Source organism: Macaca mulatta, chromosome 16 (assembly GCF_049350105.2).
Source record: "Macaca mulatta isolate MMU2019108-1 chromosome 16, T2T-MMU8v2.0, whole genome shotgun sequence".
NCBI lineage: Eukaryota > Metazoa > Chordata > Mammalia > Primates > Cercopithecidae > Macaca > Macaca mulatta.
In genome coordinates, this window is record NC_133421.1 from 17390249 (window position 1) to 17401063 (window position 10815).

At 47.4% G+C, this 10815-nt stretch overlaps 1 long non-coding RNA gene across 2 annotated transcripts; it reads left to right on the top strand.

Moving 5' to 3' along the window:
* Positions 1 to 3505: 3505 nt before the first annotated feature.
* Positions 3506 to 9435, top strand: LOC144335345 (uncharacterized). Of its 2 annotated transcripts, none has more exons than XR_013406128.1 (3): positions 3506 to 3959; positions 5039 to 5160; positions 7101 to 9435. It is a non-coding gene; the product is annotated as an uncharacterized LOC144335345 (long non-coding RNA). The 2 variants fall into 2 exon arrangements; XR_013406127.1 differs by having other exon boundaries at positions 3506 to 3698.
* The last annotated feature ends 1380 nt before the right edge of the window (positions 9436 to 10815 follow it).

Genomic DNA, 10815 nt, shown 5'->3' on the forward strand with positions numbered 1-10815 from the left:
GACAGCACAGGGCATCACGTGGCAAGGGGGCCGATGGTGCCAGCTCAGGTCTCTCTTCCTCCTCATAAAGTCACTAATGCATTAGGGATTAAATTTCAATATGAGTGTTAAGTCTCTTGAAGGGCTGAAACCTCATGGGGGAAACCCCTGATGGGTTTGATACTGGTTTAATGCCTGCCAAGACGCCTGGCCTAAATACCCACGGCTGCAGAGGGGAGGAGCCCCGGTCCCTCTTTAGAAAGCTGGGGAGGGCTGAGCGCAGTGGCTCACGCCTATAATCCCAGCACTTTGAGAGGCAGGTGGATCACGAGGTCAGGAATTCAAGGCCAGCCTGGCCAACTTGGTGAAACCCCGTCTCTACTAAAAATACAAAAAAATTAGCCAGGCATGGCAGCAGGCACCTGTAATCCCAGCTACTCGGGAGGCTGAGGCAGAGAATTGCTTGAACCCCAGAGGTGGAGGTTGCAGTGAGCCAAGATCACACCACTGCACTCCAGCCTGGGTGACAGAGCAAGACTCTGTCAAAGAAAGAAAGAAAGAAAGAAAGAAAGAAAGAAAGAAAGAAAGAAAGAAAGAAAGAAAGAAAGAAAGAAAGAAAGAAAGAAAGAAAGAAAGAAAGAGAGAGAGAGAGAGAGAGAGAGAGAGAGAGAGAGAGAGAGAGAGAGAGAGAGAGAGAGAGAGAGAGAGAGAGAGAGAGAAAGGAAGGAAGGAAGGAAGGAAGGAAGGAAGGAAGGAAGGAAGGAAGGAAGGAAGGAAGGAAGGAAGGAAGGAAAGGAAGGAAGGAAAGAAAGAAAGAAAGAAAAAGAAAGAAAGAAAGAAAGAAAGAAAGAAAGAAAGAAAGAAAGAAAGAAAGAAAGAAAGAAAGAAAGAAAGAAAGAAAGAAAGAAAGAGAGAGACAGCTGGGGAGAAGCCTGGATGTGTGGCTGGGTCACTCTCCCCCCGCAGTCCGTCTGTGTTGCTAAAAAGGAATGTCTGAAGCAGGTAATTTATAAAGAAAAGAGACTTATTTGGCCCATGGCTCTGCAGGCTTTCCAAGGACCATGGAGCCAGCACCTGCTTCTGGTGAGGGCCTCAGGCTGCTTCCACTCATGACAGAAGGAGACGGGGAGCTGGCACCACATGGCTAGCAAGGAGGTCCAGGCTCTTTCCAACAGTCAGTTCTCATGAGAACCAAGAGTGTGAGAACTCACTTATCACCTGACGGAGAGCACCAAGCCATTCACAAAGAATCAGTACAGAGCTGAGCTCTGTCCCTATCACCTTCTGTTACATGCCCTAAAGTGGAGCATCTGTAGGGCCCTGCATGCTCTCCTCCCCTGAGGCTATGGAGAAGGTTGGCTCCTGTGTTTTAAGAAGCTGACCGTGGCTGGGAATGTGGGGACATTGCCGCTTATGCGGCTGAGGAATGGTGTCTTTGCTGTAGAGGTGGAGGGTATAGAATGGAGGAGGAAGGGCCTCTTGGTGGGGCAGTCTCCACACCAGGGCAGGTGTTGGGTCTGACTCTGGCCTTTCATACCCTAGGTCTGGAAAGGACTTGAGAGTGGGGACCCAGAGTAGGTGAGGGGCTCCATCCAAGGTAGACCAGTTTGGCCAGACATTCTGTGTTGGAGCTAAGGAGTCTCAGGAGCAGGGTTTCAGGAACACCTGCTGCTGCCCGCCTGACCAGATGAACCTGATTGGCTCTTGTCTCCAGCTATGTGGCTTCAGGGAGCTGTGGCATCCATACGTGTGTGCACAGGGCCCTGGAAGGCCCTAGCCACAGGTAGCATTTTACTCTATAAATCAACCTGATTTTGCAATCCCAATTTGTTAAACACATTTTCATTTAACAAGATCAACAAGCCTGTGCTGAAAGCCTTTTGAGGGCTGACGCAGAGATGGGACGGCCTGGGTTGGAGTCCGGGTGGATATCATTGGGCTGAGACACAGTGGCAGTTGTATATGTGCCCATGTGTTGGGGGAAGGGTGTGTGGGGTGAGAAGAGAGCTTGCCCTTTTCAAAGGACCATCCTTGGGTTTTGTTGATTTTTCCCTATTTTTCTATCCCCTATTTTGTTTAACTATGCTCTAATCTTTATTATTTCCTTCTGTCTTAGTCCATTTGTGCTTCTACAACAAAATACCACAGACTGCATAATTTATTTTTCAAAAATCAGAAATTTATCTTCTTATAGTTCTGGAGGCTGGGAAGTCCAAGATCAAGGTGCCAACATCTTGTGAGGGCCTTCTTGCTATGTTATCCCATGGCAGAAAGCAGAAGGGGTCAAGAAAAGGGAAGAGAGAGAGCAAGAGAGTGCTGAACTTGTCCTTTTGTAACGAATACACTCCCTTAATAATGGCATTAATCCACTCATGAGGACAGAGTCCTCATGGCCTAATCACCTCTTAAAGGTCTTACCTGTTACACTGGAGATTAAGCTTCCCATACATGGACATTGGAGGACACATTTAAACTATGGCATTTCCTTCTCCTAACTTTGGGTTTTGTTTTCTCTTCTTTATCCAGCTCCTTAAGGTGTAAAGTTAGGTTATTTACCTGATATCTTTTTTTTTTTTGAGACGGAGTCTTGCTCTGTCCGCCAGGCTAGAGTGTGAGTGGCGCCATCTTGGCTCACTGCAAGCTTCGCCTCCTGGGTTCACACCATTCTCCTGCCTCAGCCTGCTAAGTAGCTGGAACTACAGGCGCCCACCACCACGCCCAGCTAATTTTTTGTATTTTTAGTAGAGACGGGGTTTCCCTACGTTAGCCAGGATGGTCTTGATCTCCTGACCTCGTGATCCGCCCACCTCGGCCTCCCAAAGTGTTGGGATTACAGGCGTGAGCCACCGCGCCTGGCGGGTAGCTCTGGTTTTTAAAGGTAAATGTTTACTCGTAAAATTTTCCCTTTGAAACTGCTTTCACTGATTCTCATAGTTTTGGTATGTTATGCTTCATTTTCATTTGTCTCATAGTATTTTCCAATTTCCCATGTTATTTTTTCTTTGACCATTGGTTGTTTAAGAGTGTTGTTTAATTCTCGCATATTTGTGAATGTTCCAGTTTTCCTTCTGTTAATGTTTCCTTATATTGTGGTTATAGAAAATATTGTATTACTTCAGTCTTTTAAAACTGATTGAGACTTGCTTTGTGACCTAATTTACGGTCTAATCTGGAGAGTGTTCCGTGTGTGTTGGAGAATACTAGAGGATATTCTGAAGCTGTTGAGTGGAGTATGATGGCTTTGAATAATCTGAAGTTCAGTAACTAAAGAGGATGGCCAGGGCCAGGCATGGTGGCTCATACCTGTAATCCCAGCACTTTGGGAGGCCGAGGCGGGTGGATCGCCTGAGGTCAGGAGTTCCAAACCAACCTGGCCAGCATGGCTACTAAAAATACCAAAACACAATAGAGGATGGCCAGAGGGAGCCAAGTCCCTAAAACGCAAAGCTCCCTGCACTGCGCCGAGAGGGCCGCAAGAGGGCGCGCGAACCCGCCCTGGCGGACTTGCCGGCGCGCAAGCGTGTTTCGCCTGCGGACTGCCTTGTGTGCAGTGAGGCAGAGCGCTGCGTTCCCTCAGGACCCGGGGGAGGCGTGGTGGCGGCTTCGTGACAACCTGGGGCGGAGACCTCCGTGAGGAAACAGCCTGTTCGGGCCCTGACAGCTGTGGAGGGAGCTGTTCCCCGGCTTCTCCAGGGACATTTTTCTGGGCTTTCTGCATGGTGCGTGGGTTTCTGCCTCACTCGCGCGCGGTGCCCGGCAGGGCCCCAAGCCAGTTCCCTCCCGCAGGGAGCGGCGAACGCCCGGTGTCCTCGCGCGAGGTGGCGGCTTCTGGGAGAAGTCCCCAGACCCTCCCAGGAGGAGGAAGCGCTGTCGGCGGGAAGGGGTGGGCGGAATCCCAGGCCGCTCCGTCCGTGTGAGCCCGGCGGGACCGCGAGACGGGCGTTCCCCTCCCGTGGACCGGCCTCTGTGAAGCCTTTAAGGTTCGTTTTTGCTGCAACGTGAAAGTAGTTTAAAAACATAAGAAACTGCAAAGTGAGTGTGTTAAAACTCACATCATTTTAACTTTAAATAGTTTGTACCAAAGGAAAGTGTTAATACATTTGCCTTCCTGGCTTTAATGAAAGCAAACTTACCAATAACATCGTTAAAATATACTTCTTAGCTTATCTCATTTTCATTTGAACATGTCCAACAATTCCTCATGGCACAGTGACAGTCTTAAATAGCTGTCAGTTAATTTCAGCTTACAAAACCTTCTTTTGCGGGACCCCCATTGTGACTGGTATCGCTAAAAATTATGTATCAGTTAGAACATGTTGGGAAGCAGAGGGAGAAAATATATATCAGATCCACTTCCACATTTGGGAAAGAACTAAGCAAAATGTGTTCGTCAGTTTTGGACATTGAGACATTATTGTTTGGTTTGGTTTTTTAAATGCCAACTATTGTATCATCTGAAAAATTGACATTTAAACTGGCACTGAGCAGTGTGAGTGCGGGGTGGGAATACTGTCTGGGTGCTGGTGTGGAAGTGAATGACGATTGTGGCGCTCCGTGTAGAGATCACAGCTATGCTTGACAGTGGTTTTGAGAGGCCATGTCAGAGATTCATGACTGGGTACTAGTGGAGCCATTATCTGAAGTTGGAGATAAGAGGACATGTAACTTTTTATTTGGGGAGGAAGTTGAGGGCCTCAGTTTGAAATGTATTATATCTTAAGTGCCTATAACACGCACAGACTGTGCCTCAAATGAAATCTAGATGGAGCTTTCAGATGCCATCATCATCAAGATAATGATAGGAGAAATTGCTGCAGCAACTGAAGACAGGCAGGAGGTTTCCAAGGCAGCTATAGTGAAAGGGGCACACGGGGACAGGGACTGGGTCTCAGAATGTTCCCTGATACTCTTCAGGGGGGCTTTGCACAGGACACCAGCAAGGAGTGTTCGTAGACAGGTTTGAAGACAGTCAGCCTGAGATGTCAGAGGAGTCTGGCAAAAGAATGATCTCAAAAGGAGGCCGTGGTCAAATTAGTCTCTTTTTTTGTTTGTTTTTGAGATGGGCTCTTGCTCTGTCGCCCGGGCTGGAGTATGGTGGCGGGATCTCGGCTCACTGCAACCTCCACCTCCCAGGTTCAAGCGATTCTTCTGCCTCAGCCTCCCGAGTAACTGGGACTACAGGTATGCACCACCACACCCGGCTAATTTTTGTATTTTTAGTAGAGACTCTATTTCACCCTATTGGCCAGGCTGGTCTCAAACTCCTGACCTCGTGATCCCCCCGCCTTGGCCTCCCAAAGTGCTGGGACTACATGCGTGAGCCACTGTGTCCAGCCTAGTCTTCGTTTCTAATTAAGATGAAGCAAGAGAAACAGTGAGTGGATTTATTTTTCACACTCAGGGACAGTTCAATAACTAAGCAGATGAAGCTGAGGAAAACAAAAAACAAAAAACCATGCAATACCATCTTTTTTCAGGTACACCAGTCATGAACCCCCAGACATTCACCTGAGAGTGACCCTATCCCATCTCCACCCATGTGCACATGCAGAGCGATCTCACACACACAGTGGGGGTGAGGGAGGGGGCTCCCTTCCCAGGGTCAAAGGTGAGAAGGCTCCCGCCACTGCTGCTCACATGGAGATAGTCACATAGTCAGTTTACAGATAATGAAGTGAAAGTCAGAGGGTTTATACTCTCATTAGACCTTGTGTCCAGAGGTATTAATTTCATTCCTCCTCTGACACCAAATCCTAGGAACCCCTCAGAGTGGTCACATGGGGATTCCTGACTCCACAACTGCAGATACCATCTGGAATTTCTCATTTGCTTATTCTTGTTTAGGTGCATGAGCACTGGTTCTCCAACACCCATCCAGTCCTTTAGAGTCTCCCACCCTCCCTGCAGTACCCACGCCCCACCCTCTGTGTAACCTGCCTTCAGTCATCTTAGCCCCTCCACCTCTGGGATTCAGGCAGCATCAGCACCTCCATCCTAGCTATGCCCCATGTGGCCTTGGACACTTGGCCAGGCAACACTGGAATCTGTTATTGGTGGGATGGAACAGTGTCATGACTCATTCCATGTTGCACATTCAGCAATTCTCATGACATAAATCTAGCACATAAGAGAAGCAGGGGTGCCTATGTCATTATGCCATTATGCTGCTGTTGTGACCCACAAGGCCCATAGGGGAGACAGGCTTATAAAATCAGAGTTTAGGGAAGGTTGGTTGACTCACTATGTTCTGGTGAGATGGTAGCTGGACTTCTGCATAGTAACAAGCAGCCACAGCAATATCCCTGTATCTCATAACACACACATATGAAAGTGTGTGAACTGTAGAGGACCACCTAAAACAATAAAGACACTGCATGGACAAATAATGACAATGTGTCATGAACAGAGGCAGCATTATGACCGTTTCACCCTCAAGTCCTGAAAAGAGAAAAAAGTCTAGTAGTATTCATTGAGACCCTACCTAAGGTCTCAATGTAATAAACAATGTATATAAAATGAGATTTACATGCATTTGCTCACTTAATCCTACCCAGTTGTTTATGGATTGGTTCCTCATGACAAGTAATGTGACTAAACTAGCTCTGTAATAATGTATGATCCAGGATGTTAAGAGGAGATTACAGACATCCTAATTTCACCATTGGATTGGAGATAGACACAATTTTCTTTCTTTTCTATAGAGATGGGGTCTTTCTGTGTTGCCCAGGCTAGTCTGGAACTCTGGGCTCAATAACAAAATTAAATGCCTAAAAAATAAACAAGGTTGAAACTGAAACTAGCTCTGTTCTCTCTGAATTTCAAATTCCTAACCATGCTCATCTTGAGGGGTAGGTGCCAGAGCCAGCTCTTACCGGGATATTTCCCCTCTCAGATGAATGATTATAGACACTGCCTCTTCCCACAGCCCCACTTCTTTCAGCCTGTTCACACAATTACTCCCCGAGCCCACTTTCTCCCACCACAGGGGGACCTGCAGTGCTTTGACCCCACATCCCGAACACCAGTCCCCACCTCTCCTTATTTTCAGTGCACAGCTTCACTGACACTCATTTCAGCACATACAGGGCAGAGCCAACAATTCTAATGTTCTTTCTTCACAGGGAAAGATCAAGCTGTTCAAGCCCAACCCCAGATGACTCCAAATATCTCCCCTCCCCAAGGCTACATCTGTCAGAGCACATGATTAGGTTACTGACCCAGTCTAATTACAGTGTCAACTAAATTCCCAATGGCTGTTTCTAAGTAAATATAAATATGTGGCATCCTACTATGCCTTGATAATCGAACCATCTTTCCATGATTCATAAATATTTCAGACTGTCCCCATGCTTTTTAAATCTCACAAATCCTCTCCTTTCCCCCTCATTTTCCACAATTGGGTTCACCTCATACTTCCCAGATATTTTATTTATTTATTTATTTATTTATTTATTTATTTATTTATTTATTTTTGGAGACAGTCTCACTCTGTTGCCCAAGCTGGAGTGCAGTGGTGCGATCTCAGCTCAGTGCAACCTTCGTCTCCCGGGTTCAAGCGATTCTCCTGCTACATTTGCTTACTTAATCCTACCCAGTAACCCTGGGTTGGTACTCAGCCTGCCGAGTAGCTAGGATTACAGACATGGACCACCACACCCGGCTACTTTTGTATTTTTAGTAGAGACAGGGTTTCACCATGTTGGCCAGGCTGGTCTCAAACTCCCGAACTCAAGTGATCCGCCTACCTCAACCTCCCAAAGTGCTGAGATTACAGGTGTGAGTACCATGCCTGGCACTACCCAGATATTTTAATCCAATGAGTATTTTAAGTCATTTTCTTTGGACATGGGAGTGCACAGAGGGTCTAGGAGAAGGTTTGGGAGCCTGACTAAAGTTTGGCCAAGCAAAGAGTCTTTGTCAATATATAAACTTCAAGCAGAGTAGAGGTGCTCTGCAAATGAGAGTTCCTCTTCCTGCTCTGTGATCACGGGTTTTCCATGGGTGTCTTCTCCATTATCCCTGAGTACCTTGAGTATGAGTCCTGGCATCTCTCCTGCAGGGTTTCTCTTCCTTTTGGCCACCCCACTCCCAAATGTCCATCTCTGCCAGCAGAGAACACTCAGCCTTCCTACAAGCTGGCTTTGCAGGGCTTGGACAGCACTTTCCAAACTTACCTGAACCCTTTGTATACAGAATACACCTGCTGGCATCTTCAGATAACCCAGCTTGAAAAATACTTAGGTGTCTCTCATCTCTGGTCTGCAGGACCGCCAGAAAGAGTGACCACCAAGGAAACCTACTGACCAGGCCCCTCCCTGCAGACAGTGAGCTCTACCCACCTGGAGACGGACCACACAACCTAGATAGCCTGTTGGTCTGCTTGAGGGTGTGTGGTTGGGGCAAATGCCATTTCAGTGGGTGAGGGCCCAGACCAGCCCGTCACTTGGGATCTAAATATTAGCCCTCTCCTCTTTTTCAGAGACCTGATTCCATCCTCCTCCCCTTGCTCTTAATTTTTTTACTGTGACGTTTCCTCTTTTCTGGTTTGTTCTCCTCAAGATATGCTCTACTCAAGTCTCTTCCATCTATTTGAAAAATTTCATTTGCCTCTGCCTGCTTCAGTCACCAGTGCCCTACCTTTATTCTTCCTTTTCAGCTAAGGTTTTTAGTTATTATCATTCCTTCCTCCCTCCCTCCCTCCCTCCCTTCCTGCCTTCCTTCCATTTTTCTTCCTTCTTTCCTTCCTCCCTTTTTTCTACCTCTCTCTGTCTTCCTCCCTCCCTTCTTTCTTTTTTTTTGAGACAGGGTCTTGCCCTGATGCCCAGGCTGGAGTGCAGTGGCACCGTCACGGTTCACTGCAACCTTGACCTCCTGGGCTCAAGCTAGGCTCCCAATTCAGCCTCCCAAGTAGCTAGGATCACAGGTGCACGCCACCATGGCTAGCTAACTTTTGTAATTTTTTTGTGGAGACAATTTTACCATGTTGCCCAGGCTGATCTTGAACTCCTGGCCTCAAGTAATCCTCCGGCCTTGGCCCCCCAAAGTGCTGGGATTACAGGTGTGAGTCACCACACCCAGCCTATTGTCATTCTTTCTTTACCTCCATTCATTCCTCACCCACTTCAGTTTGGCTTCTGGCCACACCATGTCACTAAAATGTCTCTTGCCTTTAGCCTTTAGCAACGGCTAAATAAATGACCTAGTTGCTAAACTCAGTGGCCACATTCAGTCTTTGTCTTACTTGACTTTTAAGCAGCATCTGATCCTGTTGCCTACTCTTTTGATTGAAACTCTACTCCCTTGGCTTGCAAAGAACTACTCTCCTCTAGGTTTCCTTCTTGAGTTCTCCTGGGAGCTCCTTTTCTTACCCTCATTCTTTACTTGTTGCCATTGCCCAGGGTACTACCCCGTATCTCTTCCTAGGCAATGCTATCTATCTATCTATCTATCTATCTATCTATCTATCTATCTATCTATCTATCTATCTATCTATCCATCTATCTATTTATTTAAGACAGGGTTTCACTCTGTCACCCAGGCTGGAGTGCAGTGGTGCAATCATAGCTCACTGTAGCCTTGAACTCCTGGGCTCAAGGACATTCCTGTTTCAGCCACCCGTATTTCTGGCACTATAGGCACGTACCAACATGTTCTGCTGGCGATATTATTTGTAATCCTGGCTTTACTTGCCAGTACACACTGATGACTCTCTCCAACTTATAAACTAATAAATTAACCTGTCATTGATTCATGGATGCTGCCAGAAGACATGACACTCCGGGGTCAGAAACATAGGACTTTGTTACTCAGAGCACAGCAAGAAGCATGTGCATCAGCATATTTGCCTCCAAGTCTCACAGGGGCAATGTGGGGGGCCCCAGATGGTTGCTCCACAGGCAGTTGGTTAGCATCCTAGCTGAGGAACACTGAGCCTGGAGCTGCTTATGCAGGGAGGAGTAAGCAAGCCTGCTCTTCCTCCTCCAGGGAGATGGTACCTCATCCCTCAAGGCAGCTCACTATAAACACAGCACTGAGAAGTGGCCCAGGTTAAAAATGGTCAGGGTCTTGCAATCTTGGCATACACAGCAAGATGTGTGAGAGTGCAAGGGACCCATGGAGGATCATCTCTTCCAATAGTGGGCACTTCATGCTCAACAAATGAGCTCATCCTCTTCCAGGCCTCCCTCCCAATCTACCCACTGCTGTCTCCGCTTTTAGTAACAGCAGGCCAGAAACCCGGGAGTCACTGTGCACTCTTTGTTTAACCTGCATCTGGTTAACCAAGGATAGTTAATGATGCCAAGGATAGGAGCTCTCGTTATCTGCGCATTTCCTGTGTGCTCGGTCTTGGGTTGTGTTCTTTGCATATATTAGGCAATCCATCCTTTCCGCAGCTGCAAGGTAGGCTTTGTTATTGTCCTGATTTCCCAGGTGAGGAAATGGAATCCTAGAGAGGTTAAATGACTTGCCCGAGGTGGCACAAGTAGTAAAGGGCAGTGCTGAGATTCACACTTAGGTCTGCTAGCATTGTTAAGGTCCTACGTTTTTTTTTTCCAGACAAGGTCTCACTCCCGTTACCTGTTACTCGGGCTGGAATGCAGTGACGTGATCATGGCTCACTGCAGCCTTGACCTCCCAGACTCAGGTGATCTTCCGACCTCAGCCTCCGGAGTTGCTGGGACTATAGGCGTGCACTACCATGACTGGCTATTTTTTGTATACACAGGGTTCCCCTATGTTGCCCAGGCTGGTGTCGAACTCCTAAGCTCACGAGGTTCACCAGCCTCAGCCTCCAAAAGTGTTGGAATTATAGGCATAAGCTACTGTCCCTAGCCT